Source organism: Heterodontus francisci, chromosome 16 (genome assembly GCF_036365525.1).
Source record: "Heterodontus francisci isolate sHetFra1 chromosome 16, sHetFra1.hap1, whole genome shotgun sequence".
Taxonomy (NCBI): domain Eukaryota; kingdom Metazoa; phylum Chordata; class Chondrichthyes; order Heterodontiformes; family Heterodontidae; genus Heterodontus; species Heterodontus francisci.
The window spans coordinates 41,205,120-41,219,655 of NC_090386.1; positions in this window are offsets into that span (position 1 = coordinate 41,205,120).

Here is a 14,536-nt window from a genome sequence, read left to right on the forward strand (position 1 = left end):
CAGTGTGGTCTACTCAAACAATGTGGGGCATACTCAGGCAACACGGGGCTTATTCATGTGTTGCGGGGAAGTTGTGGAGTATTTATTCGACAATACGGTACTTCCAATTGCGGCCCAACATGAACCCTCCCCAGAGGCAGGTGGACATAAAGCCAGGACGGATTCAGAGCACAGAAACAGTGGAGTTTCTCCTGGCATTCAGTGGCCAGATTTCAAAGCTGATCCAATTATTCACTTTCAGTATATGCGGGATAATGATTACTGCTAGTATGACCTTTCCTCCATGATACACCTTTATGTAAGCAGCTTTAAAAAAATCTATTGTGACTTATTGCTTTATTACGAGAGTCTGCTGTATTTCACCTTATAATTTATATTTAATGAGGCAATGCCTTCATGAAAAAATGTTTGGCAAACCTTTATTCATTTGTTTGCGCAAACATAGTGTCGTGATGCAAATTGAGTCAGTGTGGTTTTGGTGCTTGTGCAGATGAAGTCATCATGGTGACATGCTTCCCAGTTTTCCTTGTTAAAATGAAGCATTAGTAAGGACATTTTCACCATGATGGTGATGATTCTTCAGACAGCTGTTTATTGCTGTAATCTGTGGACTATCAGTCCCTATATCTGAATTAAGTGCATGAGCCAATTAGCTGGTTGACTTTGAAACTGTGCAATTTACCGGTAATCAACGAGTGGTTCATTAGAAAGAGGATACTGAGGTATTAAACTGGAAGAGACAGTGATGGACAAGATATCTCTCACAATTTTATTCAAGTTTTGGCTTTGATGGATTGTCATTATGAAGGCTACACACTGTGGCTTTAGACTGAAACAGATAGTGTCTGCCAGGAAAATATTGACTGAGAGAAAGGAATCAAAAAGTGAAGCTTCTGACAGTTCTTCAATCCACCTCCACCTATAATGATCTTATATAACTTTCATGAAACAGGAGATGGGGGTGTGAATAACCACATGCTGTCTGACAGAAGATGTGAGATTCTATAAAGTTCTTGAGATTAGAACTGGTGACACTCTGACCTTGAAAATGCTCGAGCTGCAAGATTCTGACAGTCAGAAGAATAACTTAACCCATTGCTATGAATCTGTAGTGCCTGCTTCAAAACTACACTGCGTTGCCATTTTAATGAGGCATTGCTCATATCTTCTATTTGCATGCCTAAGTCCAGTTCACATTTGTCAAATTGATCCGCTTGTGTAACAAATTAAGAGGTTGGATATAATTATTGATTTGTAGTACTGGATATGAGTAACACACAGGAAAATGAGATGAAAGGACCTCTGCAGCTGCAACCTTCCTGCTTCCAGTCTCGTTCTGCCTTGACACTTACCCTAACCCAATCATTAATGATTCTGGTTTCTCATTGTGAAGCAATGCTTATTATCTGTGCTTTTCTGTGATTCATTAATCTTGCAACAATGGAATAATATTTCAGTATCCTGAATAGTGGAATCACATACCAGAATTTGTCATCTTAGTTCATAGCCTTCAGTAACAATTTATATTACAAATCAGATACTGATCCTAAAGGCAAAGGTTCACACAGTGTGAAGTTCCATGGATGCCAGCTGCCATAATACCCAAGTGGCCTTTTTGAATTTGAGCTCAGATGGTGAATGGCAATAGCTATTCAATATGGGGGGAGACATTGATAGCAAGCCCAGTCTTGTCTTCATCTGATGTTCACATGCAAGGGCTACTTGATAGCAATCAACAGTGGGAACTGTAAATGACTCCCACTGCCTCCCCCACCCCTGCCACCCCCCCCCCCCCCCCCTCCAACATTTACCTAGCACTGGGGCTCTAAACCCTAAATGAGATAACCCAACTGGAAAACCAGCTATTCAAACTGGGAGCTGTACAACTCAGTATCTCCCTGGGTGATGCTTTCACCCACTATGTCATCAAGGGATAACATTCCTCTATCAATTGTCTACGGCTGAACCAGACTCCAAGACCACATATCCACAGCATCACCAAGTCTGCCTGCTTCCATCTTCATAACATCGCCTGACTCTGCCCCTGCCTCATCTCATCTGCTGATGAAACATTCATCCATACCTTTGTTACCTCTAGACTTGATTATTCCAATGCACTCCTGGCCAGCCACCCACAGTCTTCCCTGGATAAACTTGACCTCAATCTGCCCATGTCCTAACTTTAACCAAGTCCCATTCACCCATCAACCCTGTGCTCGTGGACCTGAATTGGCGCCCTGGTTAAGCAACACCTCGATTTTTCGAATCCCTCCAAGGCCTTACCCTTCCCTATCTCTGTAATTTCCTCCAGTCCCACAACCCTCCAAGATATCGGCGCTCCTCTAATTCTGACATCTTGAGCACCCCGATTTTAATTGCTCCACCATTAGTGACCATGCCTTCAGCTGCCTGGGCCCTAAGCCCTGGAAATCCCTCCCTAAATCTCTCCACCTCTCTATCTCACTTTCCTCCTTTAAGGTGCTTCTTAAAATCTACCTCTTTGTTCAAGCTTTTCTGATATCTGTCTTAATATTTCCTTTTGTGGCTTGGTATCATATTTTTGTTTATAATGCTCCTATGAAGCGCCTTAGAACATTTTATCATGTTAAATATGTTTTGTAAATAGTACTTCTTCTTTAACGTAAAGCAAAAGAATACCTGCTCTCTGTTATTAATGAGCATCGAACAAAATTGTGGGAATGTGCATCTTTGCAGGAGGTAGTTCCTGACAAAGCAATTACATTATTAGTTGTGATAATTCCCTGTCAGGCTGCTCTGGAGTATAGTATAGTTATAGTGATCGCCATTTCACAGAGGAAACTCAGGAATAAATTCATAGTGTGCTATCTCAACATGCCAGTTGAAGGGAAAAGCACAGCAGTAGAAGTGGGAGCAAAAAGAAAGAAAAATATTAACTAGGGCAGCTGATCATGACTGGCAGTAGGGAAGGAAATTGTCTAATTTAAAGGCAAACCATAGCTTACCGAATGAGACACGGGTATAATTGTTCAAGGCTTTTTTCAAAAAAAAAATGTTTTTAACTTCTCTGCCAGCCGGAGGCCACTGACTAATCTGCAATACGACAAACACCAGATTTCCCAAAGCTACTCTCCAACTGCTCCCAGACAGGCTGACCAGCAGATGCCCAACTAAAACATGCAAACCAGACTGCCCCTGGGTCTGGGGTTGGGGATGGGCCACAGGGCTTGCAAAACTGCTACTGAGAGATAGGTACTTTGAGATTTCCCCCAAGGTGGAAAATCTCAACCAGTGTTCAAACTTGCTAACTACTTTCATGAAGAGGTGACCAATACATTTAATAATCTATTAATTGATTTTTTAAATACTGTAAGGAAGTACCAAGGAAGTTTGTGCCATAAAGGTCATTTCAATCTGACATTTGAAAAGGTGCTAGAAAAACAAAAGATGCCAGACAAATACCCAATCCTCTTTCATTTTGCTTATTTACGCTTCTGTCTCTTCTAACCTCACACCTGACTTGGGTTTTCAGCATGTCATGACCTATTCCCTTCTATCTCTGAAAAAATTGTCCAGAATAAAGTCCTTAGCTTCATTTCCCCACTTCAATGAATTCTGAGTTGGACATGAGGCTGAGTTCTTTATCTATTTCTTACAGCCACGTGATGAGGGGTGTGGGTGGTCCCACTGTTCAACTCCCACCTGACCACAGCAAGTGTTTTTGTTATTAGGGTTTAACCCCTTTGTATTTTATTTGTCAAATAAACAGACAGTGACAACTTTTCTTGTAGTTTTAAAATAGAAGATTAATTATTTATTGAGCAATATGCCTTACCCCAAAATTGTCGCAACGGCACCCACTCACTCATTCACGCGCATACAAGCCCACACAAGAGACAGATAGAGAGGAAAAGGGATAAGTGGTTTGAAGTGAAGTAGGGTTTCGGGGTTCACGATAAACCTGTTGAATCTTCTCGGAGGTCAATTTCTCTTTAAAGTTGCAGACCTGGTGTGTTTGTAGATTTCTCTATTGCTTGAAATTTCAGTCTGAAGACAGGGGATCACTTCCAGTTTTCTGCTGCACAAGTTGGAGTGTAGAATTCACAGCAGGGTGCCTTCCATTTGTCTTGCAGGATTTTCTCCCAGCTCTCAGATGGACAGACCTTAAATATGTTTTGTGTCTCTCTGTCCAGAGAGCTACTTTTTAAGCTAAAAGTCTCTCACATCTTGCCTCTGTTTGGAGACATAGATCTTCTTCCCGGTGACCGAGAATGGACCAGGATGTGACTACTTCACACCTTCTTTGTTTCAGAAGAACCTATTCAATTCAAAAATGTTTCATGATGAGTTCAGGATGGGTGTAATTGACACCTCTTAGCTTTGGAATGTATCCTTCTGCCCTTGCCAGACAGGAAGGCAGTTTTAATATACAAGGCCAGGTATTTTGACCTTTGGTGGCCATTTTGAAGCGCATTGTCCACTTTTGTTAAAGTCCGTTTTTATAACTCTTCAGGTTGAGTTCCTGTATTTTCAATTGCTGCACTTTACATGAGCATAACATACTTCTTTATTGCTCAGATGGTTCCACTATGTGAATCCCACCCCTTCTGTCTTCAGCTTTCTCAATCCATCCAGAATATTTCCTCTGGTTTCTTGTCTTCTCTTAAGCTATTCATCAAAAACTATTACTGTAATATTAGTCATCTCAGTCTCTCTCTTCCCCTCACCTAATCTGATCTATCTCACACAGAACTTGTAGTTCTACATTCTCTTATCTCCAACTTCAACAGAATTATCAAAACTGCTGTCAAAGGAGCACTATGTCATATATTAGAAGGACCTCTACCGACTGAGGCTGAACACCAACGTACTGATAAAGAATCCCATCTCCATCTTTACAACAATCCCACGACTGAACAACAAGACTGTAATTTCCCAGACCTTTGTCCACCTAATCTGTTCTGGTCTCATAATACACTACAGTAAACTTCAGTTGTTGTTCAACCCCTTTCCCAAGATACATAAATACAAAAATGCCGCAAGTGTTGCAATCTGTTGCTGTCCCATCAATCTAATTTCCAACTATCTGACTCCATCTTTTTCCCTTTTGCCCAGCCTTTACCCACCTACATTTGTGATGTTTCTCTGATGCCTCCTGACACTTCCATGTTTTCAGGTTCTTCAGCCCCAACTGCCTCTTTTTCACCATGGACATACAGTTCTATTCTTCACCAGGATTGTCTCGAGTTCCCACAACAGTTTTCCCCCCACCACCATCCTTTCCCCATAGCTCTTACTCAAACAGCGATCCAACCATTTCCAATGCAACACCACCTTCCTCTGCCTGGCTGAACATGTTCTTATCTTGAACAGCTTTGCTTTTAACCGAGCTCAGATAAAAGGTACCACCTTGGAAACGTGCATGCATTCCGGCCATGCCTGTCTTTTAATATGATTTGTGGAACACTTTTTTCCCATGCGACTCAAAAAACCTTCCATGATCTCTTTCTCCATTACATGGGGCTAAAATTTATACTCCCACCCCCGAAATCGGCAGCAGGTGAAAACAACGGCGGTCCGCCCGTGCGGGCCACATGTGGCGGAGCCACCGCAATATTCAGTGCAGCGGCTCATTTCAATAGTCAGGGCGGTCCGCCCTCTCCAACCCCCTGATGATGCGGAGGGGGCGGACTGTCGGTCCCTGGCAATGGCTGGCCAGCTGCTGTGCCCATTTTTAAAGGGCTTCAGGCCCGACATTCTATTTAAATTTTTAAAGGTAATTTAACGTAAAAAAATTAAATAAATTGATCTTACCCCTCTTCCAACCACCCCCCCATCAATAGCCATAGAATTAATTACTTGCCTTCTCCTCCATCAAAGCACTTGCATTGTCCAGCTGACCTCCCCCCCACCCACTTCCCATAAAGTGCATAAATGTTACACTATAACCCTTCCCACCATCCCCTACACCAATAATAATTCTTTGACCCAGCTCTCCCCACTCCCGCACTGAGAAACTTACCTGCTCCCACCTCCCCACCAGTGTTCCACCTCGGTTCCCCAGACAGGGATCCGAAGGCACAGGAGTGCCAGTCACCAGCACGAATATCGCTCTTGGACAGACGGTGGGAGCATAACGGTAATTAATTTGTTTATTTTCATGAATTTAAATATTTAAATTGGGCTCCCGTTGCCGAGTGGTGGGTTGGGGGGTTGGCCGCCACAAGGCCTCTCTGCCACCAGCGATGAAGGGCCGGGCCTTCCTGGCATCGAGGTCCATGGCAGCCCTCTCCCGAAGGCATTTTCCGGCCCCCCTCGCCACGACCCTCGACATCAGGGGTCTGTAAAATTCAGCCCATTAACAATTTTGTTGGTGCTGCTCCGAGTTATTTCTCTAATATAGAGACTGTTGTGACCCGTGCTTCCAATTACCACCCATTCCTCATCTTTGCATGGTTTCTTACTGTCCCCCCGTTTCCTGGGCTTCTCTCTCTCTCTGTCTCCAGGGATGGGCTTTCCATTGGCATAAACTAAATCTCACAACTACCTGAATGATCCTTCTTCCTACTTTGCCTCCTGGAAAGTCTTCAATCTTTCAAGTTTCTCCATCTCTGTTGCATTTGCTTTGGCTCCATTTGGAATGTCAAAGTTTTTGCATTGCCTTCCTTTTTCATTGGTTGAGATATTCCACCACCACCACCACCACCAACCCCCACCTCCCACCACCACCCCAACAATGGTTAACATCTCCCATGGTCATACCTGTCCCATTTCACAGGTTGTCAGTCTCACCCACCCACCCCCCCCCCCCCCCCTCCCTCTCAAAGCAGCAGTCTCCTCTTGCCCTCACCAATTTTCACAGTTCACATTTGACAGAACATTTTCCCTCATTTTTGCCACTTACAACAATGGTCCAGTATTTGCTGGCAAAATAACAGCGAATTTAATGCTTATGCCATTATTAGTGTATAACTCATTCTGCAATTTGTGGCATGGAAGGGATATGCTGATTTGCTACAAAGTGCAGTATTAGGTACATAAGCTGATGCTGGGTAGATTATGTATCTGGACCTTAAGTATCATCACAGTATGTGATGTCACAAAACTGAACCTGGTGTTGCTTGGTGTTAATGTAGCTGCCTTAGAGATGAGATTAGAGATAAGACCCCTCTAAATAAACTCGAGTTACTTTGACCCAAAGTCTACTGTCCTCATTTAATATTAACAGCACACTGACCAGTATAGTATATGGTGGCAGAGGTAAAAACAACTTTGGTGGGGTAAAGACAGAAGTTTAGTTTAGTTTAGAGATACAGCACTGAAACAGGCCCTTCGGCCCACCGAGTCTGTGCCGACCATCAACCACCCATCTATACTAATCCTACACTAATTCCATATTCCTACCACATCCCCACCTATCCCTATCACCTACCTATACTAGGGGCAATTTATAATGGCCAATTTACCTATCAACCTGCAAGTCTTTGGCATGTGGGAGGAAACCGGAGCACCCGGAGGAAACCCACGCAGACACAGGGAGAACTTGCAAACTCCGCACAGGCAGCACCCAGAATTGAACCCAGGTCGCTGGAGCTGTGAGGCTGCGGTGCTAACCACTGCGCCACTGAAGATATCGAAAACATCACAGAGAAGCATGGAGAAGTCGAGACTCTTACCGGAGAGCTTCGGGTGAGCGGTGGGGCCCAACCAGGCCAAGGCGGGCTGAGATGGATCTGAAGATTCGACAGGAACCATTCTGTGGCGGGTCTAGTGGTACAACCAGACCGGGAACATGTCAATGTTTTACTGTACACCATGGGAGACAGTGTGGACAACTTACTAGTCTACGACAAAAGATTAGTTATTCCAAGGGCATGAAGGTTAGACATCCTAGAGAAACTATGCCAAGGGCACTTAGGAATCACCAAGTGTAGAGCAAGAGCAAAGAACTTGGTATGGTGTCGGGGGTTTCCAAGGAGATCGAAAACGTGATTTCCAGGTGTATCACATGTGCTACTACTGGACAAGACTCTAGAGAGCCATTGATGTCATCTTTGTTTCCATCCAGGCTGTGGGAATCCCTGGGAATGAACTTTTTTGAACATAAAGGGAAGATTTTTCTTGTTATTGTTGACTGCTATTCTAGTTGGGTTGAAGTCAAACCAATACATGGCCAGAGTTCTGAAGCCATAATCAAATCACTAAAAAAAATTTTCACCACACATGGCATTCCAGACCTAATAATCTCCAATAACAGTCCACAATTTGTAAATAAAACCTTCAAAGATTTTGCAGAAACGTATGGGTTTGCTCATGTTACAAGTTCACCGAGGTACCCCCAGGACAATGGAGAAGCAGAGAGAAGTGTTCAAACCATGAAAATGCTACTGAAAAAGAATGAGAATTTTCAGCTGGCACTATTAAACTATCGATCAATGCCACTCCAGAACAGATTGACCCCAAGCGAATTGCTAATGGGTAGGAGATTGACACTCCCGAGAACCCTTCAGCCACGACTTGGTACAGAAGAGGTGAGGGTAAGACAAGAGAAAGAGAGGTCAATCCAAATGGAGATTCATGATAGATTCTACAGAGCAAAAACTCAAACAGATCTATGGCCTGGATTAAAGATCAGGGTCGATATGGGGAAGTGATGGAGATATCTCTATATCCTCAATCCTACATAGTCCAAACAGACCAGGGATGGGTAAGGAGAAATAGAAGATCATTGCTACTGGCATCACTGAAAAGACAAATGGGGAAGAATCGAGAGAATCAGCGATCAGAGAAAGCTGATGAACCAATGATACAACCAACAACAGATCACCCAGATGACAGTGAAAGCAGAAAACCTGAGTCATCCAGTAGTTCCACTCACCCACAGGAAAGTGAGGAAGAAGAACTGAAAGACCCAATACCCCAAACAAGTGAAAAAACAACATGTTATGGCAGAGTCGTGAGAATCACACAGTGTTACAGACCTGATGAATGAAGTCAGAGACTTACGGGGAGGTCTAGTATAATGTACATAAGCTGTTGCTGGGTAGATTATGTATATAGACCTTAAGCATCATCACAGGATGTGATATCATGAGTCTGCACCTCATGTTGATCAGTGTTAATGTAGATGCCATAGACATAAGACCCCTGTAAATAAAATCCTGTTACTTTGACCTAAAGGGCTAAATGGCGGCCACGGGACCCACGCCACCACGATTCTGCGTGGGGCAGCCACTTAACAGCAGCTGTCTCCCCCAATCATGTGGCAGGGGCAACATTGGCGATGCTGTGAACTACGTCACCTGATGCGGGATCAGGTGCTTGCACCATTTTTAAAAGGCTGCCAGCCCTGCAAACAAAATGCAGAGTTGCCCCATCCCCCCATCCATAAAATAATGCAGAGTTGACTCCTGCTCCCACTTATCCATACAGACAATGCAGAGTTGAACCCTTCCCCTCCTCGGTGGTGCCAGCGTCTCGTTGACGGGAAAGTGGAGGCATGTCGAGCTCAAGATCAGGAACGGATGGGAAGATCGCAGCAGATGGCATTGAAATTTATACAGAGAGGTATTCTAAATATTTAAGATAGGGTCCCGTCACAGAGTAGCGGAGGTGCCGCCACAGAGTTTTCACTCTCCAGGAAGATCGGGCCCAGCAATCCTGGCATCAGGTTCCCTGACAGTCGCTGCCACTCCAATTCTCTGGCATGCCCCCACCCCCGCCAGGGAACCCACTCCAGAAGGACAACAAGATCCAGCCCAAAGTCTACTATCCTTATTTCATATTAACAACACTTTGACCTGTATAGTACACAAAGTACCATCCACCTTGATTTTCTAGGTGTTCAAGTTCTAGCATACTAACCTTGCAACCTTGCTGATCACCAAATGATGAATCCAGACTCTTGGGAGAAGGGCAGCAAAGAACCATATCTGCTTAGAGGCTATCTTACATGTTCAAGATTCTTGTCGATAGATCAGTGTAGGTCATAGCTCTCAAACCCCTGCAGCCAATTGCATCTGGACTAAAGTTAAAATTCACAAGGATTATGCCACCAATTTGGATCAACAACTAGACAACTGCCCTTTGTATCTTCTGATCAATACATTCAAAATTCCCTCCTGAATCATGCGAAGCCGTAATACTTTATAGAGAAACTCTAAAACCATATCCCACTGGTTAGCCCATTGTTTAAGATGAAGAGTATAGTGCATTAGATCTTCCGGTGATTCTGCTAGAAATACAATATCATGTAGAATAAGGAGCACCGCAATATTTTTAGAAATGGCTGTAACAGTCTATCAAAATTGATTCATTATGATGCCATCCACAACACGCCATTGATGAAAACATTGAATGGGGTAGGTGACAGTGGGGAACATTGCTCCACTCCTTTTTTGAGAAAAATAGTTGCAGTGTCCCCCATCTATCCTTCCACAGATCTTGGAGATGCCATATAAAACAACTTGGCCATGTACTCTTATAGCTTACAGGCCCGAATGAGGCACTAGGTTAAAAACCTTATGAAAATCAATAAAAGCAACACCAGTGTTTTTTTTTCTTGGGCCTTTTGCTGCTCCACAATCTCAGAGATGAGGTGAGAGTGACAACCTTTGACTTCAAGGCAACATCCGACTGAGTGTGGCATCAAAGAACCCTGGTAAAACTGAAGTTAATGGGAATCAGGGGAAAAGCTTTCCACTGGCTGGAGTTCTTGCTGGCATGTTGGTTTGTTGGAGACCGATCATCTCAGCCCCATGACATCGCCGTAGGAGTTCCTCAGAGCAGTGTCCTAGGTCCAACCATCTTCAGTTGCTTCATCAAGGAGCTACCCTCCATCATAAGGTCAGAGTGGGGATGCTCACTGATGATTGCATAGTGTTCAGTCCCATTTGCAACTGCTCAGCTAATGAAGCAGTCCATGCCTGCATCTAGCAAGACCTAGACAACGTTCAGGCTTGGGCTGATAAGTCGCAAGTAACATTTGCGCCACACAAGTCAAGGCATAGAACATGGAGGTTATGCTAGAACTGTATAAAACATTAGTTAACCACAGCTATACCACTGCTTACAGTTTTGATCACTGCATCACAGGAAGGATATGATTACACTAGAGAGGGTACAGAGAAGATTTACAAGGATGTTTCCAGGAATGGAGAATTTTAGCTGTGAGGAAAGATTGGATAAGGTGGGGTTGTTTCTTTGGAACACAAGAGGCTGAGGAAAGATTTAGTTGAGGTGTATAAAATTATGAGGGGCCTATATAAGTGTAGATAGGAAGGACCTATTTCCTTTAGCAGATGGGAGAAATTTCTTAACCCAGACGGGTGGTGGGGGTCTGGAACTCATTGCCTGAAAGGGTAGTCGAGGCAGAACACATCATCACATTTAAAATATACTTGGATATGCACTTGGTGTGCTGTAACCTACCGAGCTATGGACCAAGAGCTGTGAGTGGGATTAGGCATAATAGCTCTTTATAAACCAACACAGAAATGATGGGCCAAAAGGCCTCCTTCCGTGTCGTAAATTTTCTATATTTCTATGCTTCTGTGTTTCAAGTGCCAGGCAATGACCATCTTCAATAAGAGAGAGTCTAACCACCCTTGGCATTCAACAGCATTACCATCACTGAATCCCTCCCCCACCATCAACATCCTGGGGTCACCATTAACCAGAAACTTAACTGCACCAGCCACGTAAATACAGTGGCTACAAGAACAAGTCAAAGGTTTGGAATTCTGCAATGAATGATTCACCTCCTGACTCCGCAAAGCCTTTCCACCAGCTATAGGGCACAGGTCAGGAGTGATGGACTACGTCCCCCACCCACCCCCCCCCCCACCCCCCCACCCCACTTGCTTGAATGAGTGCAGTTCCAACAACACTCAAGAAGCTTAACACCATCCAGGACAAAGCATCCCACTTGATTGGCACCTCATCCACTATGTTAAAAAGCATTCACTCCTCCACCACTGGTGCACAGTAGCTGCAATGTGCAGCATCTACAAGATGCACACCAGTGTCCGTGGTAAAAATGTTGATGTCCATGGAAATTTTAAATGTCTTGCTCCAGGCTTACCAGGAGCCAAAGTAATTAGAAAAGATTGAGATCACCGGGGCATTGGGCTAGGTCCTAGAACATGAAGCAGCAAGTAACATTATGGAGCAGACTGTCAATTACAAAGAAATCAATGCCAAAGAAAAGGTTATGGGGTGAAATTGGTGAATGCCAATAGCATGAAATGGGCTAATAGTGAATTGGCAGTCTGTTATATACAGTGGATGATTTTCTATCAATAATATTGATTGTGATGTAATATTGGGTTTATTGGTGGTGCGGGTGGAGACGGTGTGGTGAAGTACTTAATGGGTTGCCCCAGGGCTCAGTATTGGCCCACTGCTATTTCTGATATACATCAATTTATTATTATTATTAGTTAGCTCACTAACTAGGACAGCTAGCTAATCTTTTTCCAGTGTGGAAAATAATTTGCTATTTTATTGGTTGAATGACATAAAGCTACTTCTCATAGTCCTGGTTTTTATCATGTAATGGTTTTGCTGGCTGGCTACATGCTAATCCAACATTAGCACATTGTGTAGCTATCCCTAGTATGTCAGCAAAAGTAATTCACTTTGGCATTGCATACTGTTTTGCTTCCTATCTAGCTAATGCAGTTGTGCTGCTCTCTATTGATGTTTGTATGCTTAGCTACTTTATTTACAGGGAGAAATGTATTTTAAATTGGGCTGTGTTTTGATGGGATTAGTTTGGCTATTCACTTTATATACATGTGCATGGCTGAGTCAATAATTTTGTCAAATGTCCATGGTGCAACATGTTGGTGCCTATCCCAGATCACGCACCATCCTGATTTGGAACTATATTGCTTTCCTTCTCTGTCGCTGGGTCAAAATCCTGGAATCCTTCACTAACAGTACTGTGGGTGTACCAACACCACATAGACTGCAGCAGTTCAAGAAGGCAGCTCACAAAGGGCAATTAGACATTCAGCGGCATCTATATCCCATGAACAAATAAAAAAATTCTCTTGCAAAAAAAGAACTAGCTTGAAATATTTCTCACAAGAGCAAAATGCAGCCTGATCATTCCTGAAATCATGCCAGTATCAATATCAAAAATGGGCATCTGATAACACATAGATACACAAAACAGTGAACCCATGCAGCAACTTTACACAACTCTCAGTCACATTTATAGTAGAAACCCTTCTCAGTGTCTTTACAATTCCCCCTCTGAGCTCCAATTTTCTTTGACTATCTATCAATTATTCATGCGCAGAAAGCAAAAGAAGTGAATTGGAAGGGAAAAAACTGAGAAAACAAGGCTACCGTTAGCACTTAGTGTTAAAGAAAACTGCCCATAAAACATTTTTCTCTTACGATCTGTGCTTCCTGAATCTGATACATACATGTATATTGTACACAGACATATACACTAAAGAAAAACAGGTGGAATAATCGGAGGAAATGTAAATAAGAACATAATTTGCTCAAGCCCTTGGGAGTAAACAATCCCCATTGGCTATGAATTTAAGTTCAAATCTCGAAACATAGCTTCTGTACAGATCTTCAAACAGAATACTAGTCTTGAAGGTTATGGAAGCATTTGGTGCATCAAACTTTAATCAACTTAACTTATTAATAACGTTTTGAACACCTCCCTTTCTGCATTAATGCTTTAAAATACACAAAACCTGCTGCCTGCCCATCCAGTGCAGCCTCACCATGAAGAGCATGAGCAAAAGCAGAGGAAGAAGCACTGGCATTTGTTCTTATATTTTCAGCTACCAGCTCAGATACTGGCACTGCAAGTATTTTAGAGGGCAATATCGAGGTGGGAGTCACCGGGCACAAGTGGGCTGAAGCCAGGCCAGGGGAAAGTATAGTGAGTGTGCCAGCTTCCTGGAGAATGAGGTCACAGATGTGTTCAGCTGCAGAGGACTCAGATGAGGACTTCAATGGGGCAGCATGCAGGAGAATGCTGATGGGTATGCACACAGAGCCTGCTATCACTGTCAAGGTGCATGTAGGAATCCAGCTCCAACTTGGCACAGGTATTCATGTAGAGCTTGAAGCCCATCCTTTCCAGCATGGAAGTGGTGATCAACTCAATGATGCATTTATGGACCCAGCTGTGATGCAGTGGCTGATGTGTCAGGTTCCATTGCAGCACAGGCAGAAGCCACCAAACCTCTGGGTGCTGCAATGGAAGCTGAGACTGAGGTCATGAGATATTTGTTCATTGCCATACAAGCCCAGCTTGGTGCCATGCAGGCACAGACTGCTGCCATCATGGCTGCAGATACCAGTGCTGAAAGCCACTTGCAGATTCTCACAACAGTCCAGCAATCTGTGCTGCAGCAGGTTACTAGGATTGCTGAGGCGATGCTCCAGGGGAGTGGCAGTGGCTTTGTGGAGCATGAACCTGCTGTCCTCTCTCACTGGCTGCTGAGGTGGTAGTGTCTGAAGCTGGGCCCTCACGGCCTAGAGCTGCACGATAGTGTACTGCAAGGCCATCTGCAGTCTCTAC